We start from the raw sequence: 16,821 nt of genomic DNA, 5'->3' as shown, positions 1-16,821 counted from the left end.
TCCCTGGCTTCTCTGAAGTACTTAGTTCTACCCCAAATACCTCGTCTCACATCTTCCAGCTTGGCTCTACATGTTTCAACAGTTCACGTAAGCCACTGAACTTGTTGTTATTTATCCAGATCTGGTATTTGGAAGTTTGCTCACAAGTTCCTTTCACTGAAATCTTCTTTTCTGGGCACTGATTTGGGCTGAAAGTGAAAATTGACTCTTGGATCAGAGATGCCGGGCTGAGTCTGATAAAAGATTTACTGCAGAATGTTTAGAATCACTGAGCTTTGTTATGGAATTATTATAGCCTTTCCCACTGGCATGCAGTGATTTATAACCTACGGATAGACAAAAGTATTTAACTCTGTTCCCATTAATTGATTGAACAATTTGCTTTCTGCTTTGTGCTCACACCTGCTCTTGATCAAAGCTGGTTCCTATTCTGCTCTTGGCTATTGCATGATGCTGTATTAATGGTTTATTGGTTCCACTGTGCCTATAACACGGCAGTTTATGATGTTTAATAAAATGACAAGTCTAAATAGTCTCTTGGCTTTGGATTGTCTTTTTAGCAAATTAGTATAATGATGTGGGTTTTCTTTGTACTTCAGAATTGCCGGTTTCTGCAAAAGTCTGTCACACAACACTTTAAATATTTTAAAAGATTCCTGCAATATATGAGAGGAACACCTCTCTTATAACAAGTATTTTCTTGATAGTTAGTATTGTTAGCCATTTGCTTCTGTCAGCTAGGGGACACCAGTAGGAGCCTCTTGGGAGGGAGGATCTGGATGAATGAAGACAATTTTCAGCATGCTTTGTATCTCCTTCTCCTTGAAATCACATATTTTTGGGAGAATGAAGGGTGCCTAAGAAGTACACTGGGGAAGGTGGTGACTTCTTTCTGAAATAGGGGAGGTCAGAAAACCTGTGATGTATCCAGCAAAATGGAAGTCCCATGATGGCTGAGTTAGGTTGACCTGTTTGATGTGGAGACCTTGGTGAGTTGGAATATCTTCTCTCAGTGCTACTTATTAGAGCTGCAAGGGAGGTAGGAGTGTCCACTTATTGAATGTATACTCTTTACACTATGCTATTCCACCTCCAGTAATGAAAATGAAAGTCACTCAGTCGTGTCCAACTCTTTGCAACCCCCTGGACTGTAGCCATGGCTACAGGCTCCTCTGTCCATTGAATTCTGCAGCCAGAATACTGTGGTGGGTAGCTGTTCCCTTCTCCAGGGGATCTTTCTGACCTAGGGATTGAACCCAGGTCTCCTGCATTGTAGGCAGATTTGTTACTGTCTGAGGTACCAGAGAATAACAAACCTTTGGTAATAACAAACCTTATTAAAGTCTTTCTACAGACCATGTGCCATGTTAAGAATTAACAGCATGAGTTCTGGAGTCAGGATACTTGGGGAAAGTTCGAACTCAACAAATCTGAGATAGGCTAAGCCTCAGATTCTTCTGTAAATTGGGAAAATATTACCTAGTCTATCAAGATTTAAATGAGCTAAAGTTAGTAAAGCCCTTAGCATGTGTGTGTAAGTTGGTTCAGTCATGTCCAACTCTACGATCCTATGGACTATAGCCTGCCAAGCGCCTTTGTTCCTGGGCTTCTCCAGGCAGGAACACTGGAATGGATTGCTATGCCCTCCTCCAGGGGATCTTCCCGACCTAGGGATCAAACCCGCATTTCTTATGTCTCTTGTGTTGGCAAGTGGGTTCTTTACCACTAGCGCCACCTGGGTATTAAATGAGCTAAAGTTAGTAAAGCTCTTGGCATAAGAAAGCAATGGCAAGCCACTCCAGTACTCTTGCCTAGAAAATCCCATGGATGGAGGAGCCTGGTAGGCTGCAGTCCGTGGGGTTGCTAAGGGTCGGACACGACTGAGCAACTTCACTTTCACTTTTCACTTTCACACATTGGAGAAGGAAATGGCAACCCACTCCAGTGTTCTTGCCTGGAGAATCCCAGGGACGGGGGACCTTGGTGGGCTTCTGTCTATGGGGTCACACAGAGTCGGACACGACTGAAGTGATGCAGCAGCAGCTACACATATTAGCAGTTATTATTATCATAGTAGTATTGTTATACTTATTTGAACTCTGTTTTACAGTTAAAAGGCACAGTAGCTGGTATGTAGAAGGAAGGAAAATGGAAGACATGAATTTATAGCTTCGGTAGTTTTCCTTGACAGTGTCAATTTAATATATTGCCTTGTTTTTAGTTAAATGCTCAACAAATGGTAGTAATTGTCATGAAAAGGACTTAATTTTTTGCAATTGCTATTTTTCTCTGCCCAAGGTTCATAAGAGGTCAGTCAGCCAGGTTATGTGACCAAAGATTACAATCCCAACCTCAGTCGAAAGCTCTGGAAACGTGGGCTTGCAGGATAAAGCAAGGAGGCAAGGTCATCACCACTGGAAAATCAAACCATGCAAAACACAGACTCTGCTAATGAAAACGATGGTCGCCTACAAATAGCTCATGATTTTTAATTGTAAGCATGAAATGTCAAAACAAACAAGCCCAAAATAAGAATGAATAATGTCAAGCACATGCTTTTCCTCCTTCCTGGAGTGTTATTCTCCAAATGTCTGGTTCTTCTTTATCCTCAACTTAAATGTCACTTCATCAAAGTGGTCTTATCTGACTTTCTTTTCAAAGTCACCTCCCCTTTTGAGGGCCTCGGCTCATCCACGTGGTGTCTTTGGCCAAATTGGCAAAAAGCAGTCCTTCCTTAAGACTGTTTACTTACATTGTGAGAAAATGATCTTAATACACCAGTTTACTTGAAAAAGACATTTTACTGCCATCTGCCGGGAAATTTTTGCAATATATATACAGATCTGCTCTGCTCTGACACTGATGTTTCCTCCTAAGGTTGTGTTGTGTAAAACCGTACACGATATTCCTACAACTCTTTATCCTTTATAACAACATCAATTACATTTCTGTAATTCACAGTATATGTTACAGTCTGAGATTATTTTCAGTTTATTTATGTCTTATTTCTCCACTAATTTAAAAGCTCCAGGAAGGTATGGACCTTCTCTGTCTTATTCACTGCTCTATCATCAGTACACAAAATAGTGCCTATTTTGTTGGTGCTCAACATATGTTTGTTAAGTGAACATGATTAGATGAATGCTTATATCTATTTAATCTATTAGTCCAATTTATCTATTCATGTAGCTTAATGCAGCATATAGTGTGATGTGTGTGTGTGTGTGTGTGTGTGTGTATGTGTGTACGTGTGCACACATGCACTCAGTCATGTCTGACTCTTTGTGACCCCATGGACTGTAGCCCACCAGTCTCCTCTGTCTATGGGATTTCCCTGGCAAGAACACTGGAGCGGGTTGTCATTTACTTCTCCCGGGGAGCTTCCCAACTCAGGGGCTGAACTCCTGTCTCCTGCTTTGGCAGGCAGATTTTTTATCATTGTGCCACCTGGGAAGCCATATAGCATGAAATCTGATTTAAATCTTGGTTAGCTATAGAAGTACAAAACATGTTGTCTTGAATATAGTAGAAAATTAATATCTATGCATTGACTGAAATTGAAAGCCTTGTTCTAGGATTTGCAAGGATTATAAATCACATAAAACAAGGATTTTGCCATCATAAAATTAAAATCTAGTGTGAACGATCATAACAGCAACTTAATTCTCTTTGGTTTTAGGGTAATAGAAAGGATATTTGGAAGTAAATAAAAGAGTAGTTTTGAAGTCTTGCTTTGATGGGGGTGTGAAGACAAGAGTTACAAGGGTTTTGAGCCAATGCTTTGGCCACAGATAGGCCTTCTCACCTTTTTGGGCCTCAGTTTATGCTTTTATAAAATATTAGTGTAAGAATTCTCAGCATGTTTTAGATTAAATGCCAAAACAGCATCCACATGTTACCCAGAGTTGAAAATCCTGTTCAAGGTGATCACTTTAAGCTTCCTTAGACCATAAGAGTCTATGAAAGTGATACCTTGTTGTGACTCAGTTTTTGTATCTGTTATTTTTTGTGTCCATTAAAGGGAAGTGATATGGCATGTTTTTCTCTATCTTGTTATGAGTTTGGTAGATATAGTGAAGACACGCTAATGCAGGCTAAGCAGTCTTGAGCTTCTCTGGCTAATTTAACTAAGAGAGTAATTTCCAGAGTCACGATCTGTTGACTATGTCAGATAAGAGTGCTGCCCTCCTACTCCTTGTGACATTAATGAGATAATCAACCTGTACTTATGCAAGTAAAATAAGCTTGTAAATTTGTAATTTGAAACATGAATAGTTAGACTAGTTGGGATCAATTTATCAAACAGTATTTTAGGTATTTAGAGGAGAGAAACTTAAATGCAGTTAATTGGTTATGTATATGATACCACCAAAAATTGATGTCCTTTCCATCACAGGGGCCTAGAATGCAAACGTAGGAAGTCAAGAGATACAGAGAATAACAGGCAGGTTTGGCCTTGGAGTACAAAATGAAGCAGGGCAAAGGCTAAGAGTTTTGCTAAGAGAACACGCTGGTCATAGCAAACACCCTCTTCCAACAGCACAGGACATTGAGGACATCATGTATACATGGACATCACCAGATGGTCAGTACCAAAGTCATATTTATTATATTTGCAGCCCAAGATGAAGAAGCTCTGTACAGTGAGCAAAGACAAGACTTGGAGCTGACTGTGGCTCAGATCATGAACTCCTTATTCCAAAACTCAGACTTAAATTGAAGAAAGTAGGGAAAAACCACTGGGCCTTTCAGGTATGACCTAAATCAAATCCCTTACGTTTATACAGTAGAGGTGACAAATAGATTCAAGGGGTTAGATCTGATAGACAGAGTGCCTGAAAAACTATGGATGGAGGTTTGTAACATTGTACAGGAGATGGTGACCAAAATCGTCCCAAAGAAAAAGAAATGCAAGAAGGCAAAGTGGTTGTCTGAGGAGGCTTTTTACAAATAGCTGAGAAAAGAGGAGAAGTGAAAAGCAACGGAGAAAGGTAAAGATATGCCCATCTGAATGCAGAGTTCCAAAAAATAGCAGGGAGAGGTAAGAAAGCTTTCTTAAGTGAACAATACAAAGAAATAGAGGAAAACAATAGAAAGGGAAAGACTAGAGATCTATTCAAGAAAATTGGAAATATCAAAGGAACATTTCATGCAAGGAGGGTACTATAAAGGACAGAAATGGTAAGGACCTAATAGAAGCAAAAGAGATTAACAGGTGGCAAGATACACAGAACTATTTAAAAAAACAGATCTTGATGACCTGGATAACCATGATGGTGTGGTCACTCACCTAGAGCTGGATATCCTGGAGTGTGAAGTCTAGAGGGCCTTAGGAAGCATTATTATGAACAAAGCTAGTGGAGGTGATGAGAATTCTAGCTGAGTTTTTATGAGCCTAAAAGATGATGCTGTTAAAGTGTTGCACTCAATGTGTCAGCAGATTTGGAAAACTCAGCTGTGGTCACAGGTCTGGAAAAGATCAGTTTTCATTCCAATCCCAAAGAAGGGCAATGCCAAAGAATGTTCAAACTACCATAGTGGCGCTCATTTTGTATGCTAGTAAGGTTATGCTCAAAATCCTTCAAACCAGGCGTCAGCAGTATGTGAACTGAGAAATTCAAATGTACAAGCTGGGTTTCAAAGAGGCAGAGGACCCAAAGATCAAATTGCCAACATTTGCTGGATCAAAGAGAAAGCAAAGAAATTCCAGAAAAACATTTACTTCTGCTTCATTGACTATGCTAAAGCCTTTGACTTTCCATATCAAACTGTGGAAAATTCTTAAAGAGATAGGAATACCAGACTACCTTACCTGTCTTTTGAAAAACCTGTATGCAGGTCAAGAGGCAACAGTTAGAACCAGACGTGGAACAGACTGTTTCCAAATTGGGAAAGGAGTACGTCAAGGCTGTATATTGTCACCGTGCTTATTTAACTTCTATGCAGAGTACATCATGAGAAATGCTGGGCTGGTTGAAGCACAAGCTGGAATCAAGAATGCAAGAGAAATATCAACAACCTCAGATATGCAGATGATACCATTCTAATTGCAGAAAGTGAAGAGGAAATAAAAAGCCTCTTGATGAAAGTGAAAGAGGAGTGAAAAAGTTGGCTTAAAGCTCAACATTCAGAAAACTAAGATCATGGCATCTGGTTCCATCACTTCATGGCAAATAGATGGGGAAACAGTGGAAACAGTGAAAGACTATTTTCTTGGGCTCCAAAATCACTGCAGATGGTGACTGCAGCCATGAAGAAGAAACACTGTGACAAACCTAGACAGCATATTAAAAAGCAGAGGCATTCCTTTTCTGACAAAGGTCCATCTAGTCAAAGCTATGGTTTTTCCAGTTGTCATGTATGGATGTGAGAGTTGGACCATAAAGAAAGCTGACTACCAAAGAACTGATGCTTTTGAACTGTGGTATTGGAGAAGACTCTTTGAGAGTCGCTTGGACTGCAAGGAGATCCAACCAGTCCATCCTAAAGGAGATCAGTCCTGAACATTCATTGGAAGGACTAATGCTGAAGCTGAAGCTCCAATATTTTTGCCACCTGATGTGAAGAACTGACTCCTTGGCAAAGACTCTGATGCTGGGAAAGATTGAAGACAGAAGGAGAAGGGAATGACAGAGAGTTACATGGTTGGATGTCATCACTGACTCGATTGACATAAGTTTGAGTGATCTCTGGAAGTTGGTGATGGACAAGGAGGGCTGGCATGTTCTGTTTGTTCCCCATGCAGTTCATGGGGTCACAAAGAGTCAGACACAACTGAGAGACTGAGTTGAACTGAACTTAACCATAGGTTCAAAACTCCAATCTTAGTGCTAATGTGGGAATGACCTAGAGTAATTTGCTTAACTGACTACGGCCTCTGCTTGCATGTCTCTAAAGCGGACATCAGAGGATGAGAAGGTTAGATAGCATCACTGACTCAATGAACATGAATTTGAGCAAACTTTGAGAGATACTGGAGAACAGAAGAGCCTGGCGTGCTACAGTCCATGGGGTCAAAAGGAGTCAGACACAACCTAGCAACTGAACAACCGCAAAAGTCATAGAAGAACTGAAAAGACAAAAACCAGCAGGAAAGCCGTTCAGAAGGACACACGGTGGGACAGAAGTAGAAGTCGTCGTTATTGAAGCCAGGAATCGGGAGGTTCCAGCAGTAGCCACAACCATGAAGAGTAAGTCAAGTAGAAGTTAGAACAATGAAAGAAATGAAGCTCCTTTTATTTTCCCAGTTCTATTGAGATACAATTTACATATAACACTGTGTAAGGACAGGTGTAATGTGATGATTTGATGCACTTACATAATGTGAAATGATTACCACAATAGGGTTAGTTAACACTTCCATCACATCATATAATAGCCATTTTTAAAATGGTGAGAACATTTAAGATCTGCTCTTTTAGAAAGTTTCAAATACCTAATACAGTATTATTAAGTATAGGCACCAGGCTGTATATTAGATTCCTAGAACTTTTTCATCTTTTAACTGGAAGTTTGTACTCTTTGGCAAATATCTCCTCCTTTCTCCCAATCTCTGGCCCTTGGAAATCACTATTCTACTGTATGTTTCTATGAATTCACCTTTTATGGTTTCCACATAAAAGTGAGGTCATACAGTATTTGTTTTTCAGCGTTTGACTCCCTTCAGTTGGTATGCCCTCAAATTTCATTAATATTTTCACAAATGGCAACATGTCCTTGTTTCTTTGGCTGATTAATATTATAATATGGTATCTCTCTATATGTATATAGATATAAAGATAAAGATATAGGTATATATCACATCTTCTTTATCCACTCTTCTTTCCGCTTACCTAGATTATTTCCATATGCTGTCTATAGTGAATAATGCTGCAGTAAATCTGGGAATGTAGATATCTTTTTGAAATTCTGATTTCATTAGCTTTGGATAAATACCCATTATGTGGTAGTTCTATTTAAATTTTTTTTTTCTGAGGAGCCTCCATACTGTTTTCCATAGTAGCACCAATTTACATTCCCACCCACAGTGCAGAAGGTTGTCATTTCTCCACATCCTCACCAACACTTGGTATGCCTCCTTTATTATTTGGTGAAAAAAGGAATTTTCTTCGTGTTTTCTTCTAGGGGTTTTATCGTTTCAGGTCTTCTGTTTAAGTTTTCAATCCATTTACAGTTAGTTTTGGGGAATGGTAGAAGAGTCCAGTTTGATTCTTCTGCATATGATTATCCAGTTTTTGCAATACCATTTATTAAAAAGACTGTCTTTTCCACATTTGGTATTTTTGGCTCCCTTGTCATATATTATAAGAGCATATATATATGAGGGTTTGTTTCTGGGCTGTGGCTTTTGTTCCATTGAACCATATGTCTGTTTTGATGCCAGTACCATACTGTTTTGATTACTGCAGCTTTGCAATATACCTTGAAATCAGGAAGTGTGATACCTTAGCTTTTTCTATGTTTCAGGGTTGTTTTGGCTATTTGGTGGGGGGGGTTCCAAACACATTTTAGGATTTTTTTTCTATTTCTGTAAAAAATGACATTTGAATTTTGATAAGGATTGCATTGAATCCATATATGGATTTTTTTGTGTGGGCATTTTAACAGCTTAATTCTTCCAGTCCATGAGCACAGAATAAATTTCCATATATTTGTGCTTTCTTCAGTTTCTTTTATCAAAGTCTTGCAGTGTGTGAATCCACCTTCACCTGCGTGGTTACATTTATTCTTGGTTAAATGTATTTTTTAATACTGTTTTATTAATTTATCTTTCTGATAGTTTATTATTGGTGTATAGAAATGCAGCTGAGTTTTATATATTGGTTTGCATCCACACAGCTGGGGAAGCTAGACACTGACTAGCTGCTCTCTGACTTTCCTCCACAGGAGATATCACCAGAAGGACTGTCTTGGTCCTGAACTCTGCTGCCTTGAGGCAGAGGTTATGCAGTTGAAGTCCAGCTGTTCCTTTTACTCTCTTCCTTGAATCTAAGTTTGGATTTTATTTTTGCTCCAGTGGCATGCTGGAATATTTCTCCTGGACTCCAGGACTCCCATAAAGGTTTTATTTTTGATCCATGGGTGACTATTTAAATTAATGTTCTTGGAGGGCTCCCAGCTGTGGCTGTGAGGAGCTTGAGCCAGTTCTTGGGCCGCTTCTGGGTCCTCAGCTGGAACTGAGGTTTCTGTGCCTTTTACCTGACATATGAGTCGGTGAGACTCTTCTTGGATCCACAGACAAAACATGTTGGGTCACACAAGCCCCCACAAAGGCACTTTTGTCCATGGATAGACTTCAGTTGTTGAGAGGGGCCCACTGTGAAGGATGTCTTATTCAGTCATCTTGCTGATGTCACTTTCAGCTGCACCTAAAGACACTGCTTGAAGGAGAAAAAGGTTGAGGGGACCTGGTATTCTCTTTTTACCATGTTTCAATCTTTTACCAGGACCTCCTGCTGACAAAAAACAGCTGGAAATAGGCTTTCTGCATTTTTCTGCAATACAGAGTAAAGCAGAGGAAGCACATAAAATGGATTTGAGGGCAAATAGCTCTGGGATAGCCATAAATATCTCTCATCATTATCGATAAAGAAACATCCCAGCATGTAGGAAATTCATAAACAGTGAACTTTGTCTCAAATACTGCAAAGTATGTTTCTCCAATTTATCATTTAATTGTAATTATACTTAACACCAAAGCTAACAGTCAAAATAGATAAACCTTTATGTATGATCCATTTTGACAGTTGACTGTGATCAATATTACTGAATCTTTACACTTTCAACTCAGTCAATTGCTACATGGCTAATCACTGAGAATGTTAAAAATATGAAATTGATCATGCTATAGTTGGTTTATACCATCATATAACCTGGGTATAAATTGCAGCTAGTGCTAAGAATCTGAATGATAAGAGAAAAAGTCAAAATAACCTTGAAAATACTAAGATGGAGTTTAATGACAAAAAATACAATTCTGAGATAAGCACAAAAAATGAGGTTAGAATGACAGTCATTCTAACAACAACAAAATGATATTGTGATGGGGGAGGGGAGTTGAAATCACCTGATCTAGAAGGAAATTGAAGCAAAAACAATGTGTCATTTTATGGACTATCATCTCTTTGAATATAAAGCGAAAATGAGAATTGAAACAAATACCCTTGGAATACTACCTTACCTTGGCTTTGTCTTCAGCAGATGAAATTTTACTTAACTTTCAGGGTCTGTTTCAATACTATTCTCCTATGGGATTTCTTTCTTCCAACTTCCAGTTGGATATTCAGTTCAGTTCAGTCACTCAGTCATGTCCGACTCTTTGCGACCCCATGAACTGCAGCACACTAGGCCTCCCTGTCCATCACCAGCTCCCAGAGTCCACCCAAATCATGTCCATTGAGTCGGTGATTACTCTGGAGATCCAACCAGTCCATTCTGGAGGAGATCAATCCTGGATGTTCATTGGAGGGACTGATGCTAAAGCTGAAACTGCAATACTTTGGCCACCTCATGCGACGAGTTGACTCACTGGAAAAGACTCTGATGCTGGGAAAGGTTGGGGGCGGGAGGAGAAGGGGACGACGGAGAATGAGATGGCTGGATGGCATCACCGACTCTGTGGACATGAGTTTGAGTGAACTCCGGGAGTTGGTGATGGACAGGGAGGCCTGGCGTGCTGTGATTCATGGGGTCGCGGAGAGTCGGACACGACTGAGCGACTGAACTGAACTGAACTGAACTGAATTTATTTGTGAATATCACATAACATTTATTATATCAGACCTTTTAATAATTCTATTATTATGGGTTCATAATCTTGTATATTGTAAGCCACAGAGTAGAGATTTTAATCACTTCATTTTGATATCCATCATGCTGCTGATGCTGCTAAGTCGCTTCAGTCATGTCCGACTCTGTGCGACCCCATAGACGGAAGCCCACCAGGCTCCCCCGTCATTTGTCTAATTGACTATAAAGTTATTCATTTATTTCATAGGTATTTAAACATTTACAAATGCTCCCAACAATCAGTACTCTATAAATAGAATTTTGGAATGACTTTTAGCTTAAAGTTCTTGAGTCACTTGGTGTGCATAGATTGTTTTATTTAACTTTTAATTTAAATATATATATCCAGAGGAGAGCCCATATTATGTGTATTCAGTTTTTTTTTTTTTTAATTATGGTAGATTTTGAAGTGAGTTTTTCTTGCTTCATTTATCTGGATGATCCGAAGATTATCTCATTTTTTCTGTTAATGCAGGAAATTAAATAGATTACTTTTTGAACTTTATTTATTTTTTTTTCTACTAAAACTGCAAAACTTTATTTTTTTTTTATTTTTTATTTCTAAAAAAGAATTTTATTAAAAAAGCACAAATGCAAAGAAATGAACAGAGGAAAATTTATGCGTCGAATCTGGACTGGTCACTTATGATAATATACATGCTACAATTCCATTCTCCCCAATCATTCCACCTTCACCCTCTCCCATAGAGTCCCAAAGACTGTTCTAAATGCCTATGTCTCTTTTGCAGTCTCTTATATAGGGTTCAGGTTACCATTTTTCTAAATTCCATATATATGCGTTAATATACAGTATTGATGTTCTTCTTTCTGGCTTACTTCACTCTGTATAATTGGCTCCAATTTCATCCACCTCATTAAAACTGATTCAAATGCATTCTTTTTGATGGCTGAGAAATACTCCATTGTGTATATGTACCAAAGCTTTCTTATCCATTCATCTGCAGATGGACATCTAGGTTGCTTCCATGTCCTGGCTATTATAAACAGTGCTGCAATGAACATTGGAGTACATGTGTCTCTTTCAATTCTGGTTTCCTCGGTGTGTATGCCCAGGAGTGCGATCGCTGGATCATATGGCAGTTCTATTTCCAGTTTTCTGAGGAATCTCCACACTGTTCTCCATAGTGGCTGTACTAGTTTGCATTCCCACCAACAGTGTAAGAGGGTTCCCTTCTCTCCACACCCTCTCCAGCACTTATTGCATGTAGACTTTTGGATAGCAGCCATTCTGACTGGTGTGAAATGGTATCTCGTTGTGGTTTTGATTTGCATTTCTCTGATGATGAGGGATGTTGAGCATTTTTTCATGTGTTTATTAGCCATCTTTATGTCTTCTTTGGAGAAATGTCTGTTTAGTTCTTTGGCCCATTTTTTGATTGGGTCACTTAGTTTTCTGGAATTAAGCTGCAGGAGCTGCTTGTATAATTTGGAGATTAATCCTTTATCAGTTGCTTCATTTGCTATTATTTTCTCCCATTCTGAAGGCTGTCTTCTCACCTTGCTTAGAGTTTCCTTTGCTGTGCAGAAGCTTTTGATTTTAATTAGGTCCCATTTGTTTATTTTTGCTTTTATTTCCAATATTCTGGGAGGTGGGTCTTGGAGGATCCTGCTGTGATTTATGTCGGAGAGTGTTTTGCCTTCATTCTCCTCTAGGAGTTTTATAGTTTCTGGTCTTACATTTAGATCTTTAATCCATTTTGAGTTTATTTTGGTGTATGGTGTTAGGAAGTGTTCTAGTTTCATTCTTTTACAAGTGGCTGACCAGTTTTCCCAGCACCACTTGTTAAAGAGACTGTCTTTTCTCCATTTTATATTCTTGCCTCCTTTGTCGAAGATAAGGTGTCCATAGGAGCGTGGGTTTATCTCTGGGCTTTCTATTTTGTTCCATTGATCTATATTTCTGTCTTTATGCCAGTACCATACTGTCTTGATGACTGTGGCTTTGTAATAGAGCCTGAAGTCCAGCAGGTTAATTCCCCCAGTTCCATTCTTCTTCCTCAAGATTGCTTTGGCTATTCGAGGTTTTTTGTATTTCCATACAAATTGTGAGATTATTTGTTCTAGTTCTGTGAAAAATATTGTTGGTAGCTTGATAGGGATTGCATTGAATGTATAAATTACTTTGGGTAGTATACTCATTTTTACAATATTTATTCTTCCAATCCACGAACACGGTATATTTCTCCATCTATTCGTGTCCTCTTTGATTACTTTCACTAGTGTTTTATAGTTTTCTATGTACAAGTCTTTTGTTTCCTTAGGTAGATATATTCCTAAGTATTTAATTGTTTTCATTGCAACAGTGAATGGAATAGTTTCCTTAATTTCTCTTTCTATTTTCTCATTATTAGTGTATAGGAATGCAAGGGATTTCTGTGTGTTGATTTTATATCCTGCAACTTTACTGTAATCATTGATTAGCTCTAGTAGTTTTCTGGTAGAGTCTTTAGGGTTTTCTGTGTAGAGGATCATGTCATCAGCGAACAGTGAAAGCTTTACTTCTTCTTTTCCAATTTGTATTCCTTTTATGTCTTTTTCTGCTCTGATTGCTGTGGCCAAAACTTCCAGAACTATGTTGAATAGTAGTGGTGAGAGTGGGCACCCTTGTCTTGTTCCTGACTTTAGGGGAAATGCTTTCAGTTTTTCACCATTGAGGATAATGTTTGCTGTGGGTTTGTCATATATAGCTTTTATTATGTTGAGGTATGTCCCTTCAATTCCCACTTTCTGGAGGGTTTTTATCAAAAATGGATGTTGAATTTTGTCGAAGGATTTCTCTGCATCTATTGAGATAATCATATGATTTTTATTTTTCAGTTTGTTAATGTGGTGTATTACGTTGATTGATTTGCGGATATTGAAGAATCCTTGCATTCCTGGGATAAAGCCCACTTGGTCATGATGTATGATCTTCTTAATGTGTTGTTGGATTCTGATTGCTAGAATTTTGTTAAGGATTTTTGCATCTATGTTCGTCAGTGATATTGGCCTATAGTTTTCTTTTTTTGTGGGGTCTTTACCAGGTTTTGGGATTAGGGTGATGGTGGCCTCATAGAATGAGTTTGGAAGTTTCCCTTCCTCAGCTATTTTCTGGAAGAGTTTGAGTAGAATAGGTGTTAGCTCTTCTCTAAATTTTTGGTAGAATTCAGCTGTGAAGCCGTCTGGACCTGGACTTTTGTTTGCTGGGAGATTTTTGATTACAGTTTCAATTTCCGTGCTTGTGATGGGTTTGTTCAGATTTTCTATTTCTTCCTGGTTCAGTTTTGGAAAGTTGTACTTTTCTAGGAATTTGTCCATTTCTACTTTTTGAACTTTAAAGCAAATGAATTAGAATACATAAGTTGGCCATGGTGTATTGTCTTTTAAAGATATATTTATACATCAGTGGTTTTAATTTAAATTTCTAGTATTTGTTAATGATTTTTGCATCCATAATTATGTGAGATACTGATTTGTAATTTTTCTTTTGTGTAATATTCTTTAAAAATTTTTAGAATCAACATTATGTTAGCCTTATTAATAGAGGCAGAGTATTCACTCTTTTTTACTTTTTCTGGAAGAGTTTGTACAATTTGGTATAATTTATTCCTTAAATGTTTGGAAGAATTCACCAGGGAAGCCATCCTCACAACACCAGAATTTAGCAAGCGTTTCAGAGGGAAAACTGATCAGGCATTTTTGTTCCTTCTAATTCCCCAATTTAGACCACAACACAATCTCTCCAAAACTGTACTGATTTTTCATTCCTCCCAAAGAGTGTCTTAGCAAGTGCTATCTCCAGGAAGAAATATGAACAGGTCACCTTGGAAATAGTCCATCCCTCAGAGTTTTAGATCCTCATCACTTTCACAGCTCTCTGATCCCCTAAAATGTGGGGTTTGGTAATGTCTATGACTTTTTCTGGTTACCATTGTATAAGTGCCGGCCTGCCAGTATGTACTGGATTCTACCTATATGTGTAAGTATAGGCTGCCTTACTTTTTCAGACAGATGATAGTTTTTCACTTGTCTGGAGAAAAGATTTTGGAAAGCTCAAAAGAGCTTTTTAATGTTTACGAATCTTTTTAATGTTTATGAATGTCACTCACTCACTGTTTGTTTTTATTCACAAAATAGTACCTGCTAACTTTAGCTATGAGATAGTCATTGTGGTCTTACAAATTCCCAAACTGGGTTGGAATAAGAATTGCCTTTGTTCCTGTTTAAAACACATATTAAAGGGCCTCAGTTCTGGAAATTCTCTCAATGACTGGGTCAGAGCCTAGGAATCTGTAATTTTAATATACTTTCCAGGCAATTTTGATTTAGTTCATCCACACAAAGGCATTTGGAAACCACTGAACTGGGAAAGAAGTGATTAAAAAGTAATGTTCTGAGTCACTATTTTTATGATGGAATGCAGGAAATTTCATGGACTGTGAATAGGGGGGAGATCAATTTTCAGTTCCCACTCCTAGTAGGTATGGAAATATAGATCGCCAAAAGAAGCTCAAAACCTTTTCCCAACATCTCAATACATAAAAGAAAGTAGAGTTGATGAAAAATTGCAAAGGTCCAAACTAAAAATTCTGATTCTTCAGGTAGAGCAGTGTCTTTCACCTGAGACTGTAGTGAGTTGTCCTGGAGGCTGAAAGCTATTTCTAGGATTATTTAGGAACAAGCAAGAAATCTGGGTGATTAGTTAATAAGGACCCTGAAATAAGATGCAAAAACTTCTGAGCAGAGCAGGTTATGTGAGACAAGAACAATGCACGTCACACAGAAGTGCCCATCCTGGACCAAAACTGCTTTTGTAGCCCTTTTTAGGGAAAAGGAATGAGAATTTGATGTTAAAACCTTAATTCTTTCTTGTAAGTAATTATAAAGTAGAAATCTGTTTATATGAAATCTCATTTCAGAATAAACAATAGGTTATTTTATACAGTAGGTTATTTTCAACACAAATCATTGTGTTGTCTTTTAATAGTTACAAATCTTTTTAAAGTATTATAAATAGTACACCAACTTGGTGATGCACCCTATCTATTGAGATCAGGAATTTGGCACTGAGAAATGGAAAAGGAGGTAAGGGCTCTTTAAATGAAGCCAGTCTATATGTGTCATACTTTAGGTCACACTCCAGATCTGCAGTCACTCATTCAAAGAGCTCAGGTATATGACTGATATGATGTAAAAAGTATGACTTTGAATTTATACCAAGACACTGAGTACATAAAAGTAAGTGCCCCATTTTTTTGGTTGAAGGGAGTTGAGCCAAGGAAGCTCCAGCAAGATGATCTTTAATGCATTTTAAAGTTTAAGCATGAGTAACATAGGTGGGTAAATGTGCATACGGGACTTTGGGTATGGGAAACTATAATTGAGTAGAACATGTCCCCATATAATAATGAGATGTGCTCTGAAGAAGCTTGGAAGCCACTGGGACAGACATATTGGGTATTAGTTGAAGTACAGATGGGGAATGGGGTTGGATATTTCAAGAGATACTTGACTTTTTTAAATTGCTAGCTTTTACTTTATTGTTTTTAAGATGTCTTTATTCAGCCGTACCACACAGCATGTGGGATCTTAGTTCCCTGACCAAGGATTGAACCTGCACCCTCTGCAGCGGAAGCACAGTCTTAAGCAATGGACCTCCAGGGAAGATCCTCAAGTGACATTTAAACAAGGCTGATAAGCTTGGACTTTATTCTGAAGGTGAATTATAGTCATTGAACGATTTTAAACAAAAAAAGTAGCATGAACAACAGATCACTTGGGCAGTGTGCAATATGGTTTAGGAAAAGGAGATCCTAAAATCAGAATAAAAATCACAGTTATTTTCCAAGACTGCAATTCTGAGTAAGTAGAGGAAGACACGGATTTGTAGAAATGTAGTGAAGACATAATTTATAGAACTTGGTCACTGATTTGCTAAGAAACAGTGCAAAAGCGAACATTTGAGAATGGCCCTCTGTTCATATTTCATTAGCATTACGGTAGAAATAACCAAGATGGAAAATACATGAGGAA

Source organism: Moschus berezovskii, chromosome 26 (assembly GCF_049115385.1).
Source record: "Moschus berezovskii isolate FMDL1 chromosome 26, NW_MosBer_1.0, whole genome shotgun sequence".
In the NCBI taxonomy this organism is placed as follows: domain Eukaryota; kingdom Metazoa; phylum Chordata; class Mammalia; order Artiodactyla; family Moschidae; genus Moschus; species Moschus berezovskii.
The sequence above is the reverse complement of the archived record's forward strand: the minus strand, read 5'-3'. Positions refer to the sequence as shown.